The 508-nt window shown below is 50.4% G+C and overlaps 1 protein-coding gene across 1 annotated transcript in view; it reads left to right on the top strand.

Moving 5' to 3' along the window:
* met (MET proto-oncogene, receptor tyrosine kinase) overlaps positions 1-508 on the top strand; it is a 67,692-nt gene that overhangs the window by 36,072 nt on the left and 31,112 nt on the right. The gene's annotated exons all lie outside the window — the stretch shown is intronic.

The following is a 508-nucleotide window of genomic DNA, read 5'->3' as shown; positions in this document are numbered from 1 at the left end:
GTGTTGCTTTACAGCACAAAGTGACATTGATTTCTAGAGAGCACTGAGACATTAGCTTTAATTCGTTCCTTGTTTACATGCGTTAGGTGTTTCCCGCCTCTGGGCCAATTCGAGGTTCTACAACGGTGACGATTTGCGGACGCAACTTTGGCTTCGACAAGACGGAGAGCTTCAAGGCGTCGCTGGTGTCTGTGGAGGTGGCGGGAGCTCACTGCAAACTGCCCCGACAGGACAACGCAAACAGGTGTGTGTGTGTGTGTGTGTTCATATTTTACACATCTCGCTTGCATATCTTGTGCATGCATTGTGAAAACAACACTGCTCCTGCGCCGTATCTGAAAGGCCACCTTTGAGAGGCAGAGAGAGAGACAGTGTGCACTAAGTGGTGGGTGTTTACGAGATAAAGGGACGCGTACACTGGCGTCCTATAGGGGCTGAGCAGGTTTTAATAGGGGTTATTGTGTTGGAGGAAGAATGTTAAGAACCCCCCACCCCACCCCACCCCATC

This window comes from Seriola dumerili, unplaced genomic scaffold, assembly GCF_002260705.1.
Source record: "Seriola dumerili isolate Sdu_G_001 unplaced genomic scaffold, Sdu_1.0 BDQW01000070.1, whole genome shotgun sequence".
NCBI lineage: Eukaryota > Metazoa > Chordata > Actinopteri > Carangiformes > Carangidae > Seriola > Seriola dumerili.
Note: the sequence above shows the minus strand (reverse complement) of the source record. Positions and strands in the feature narration are given on the sequence as shown.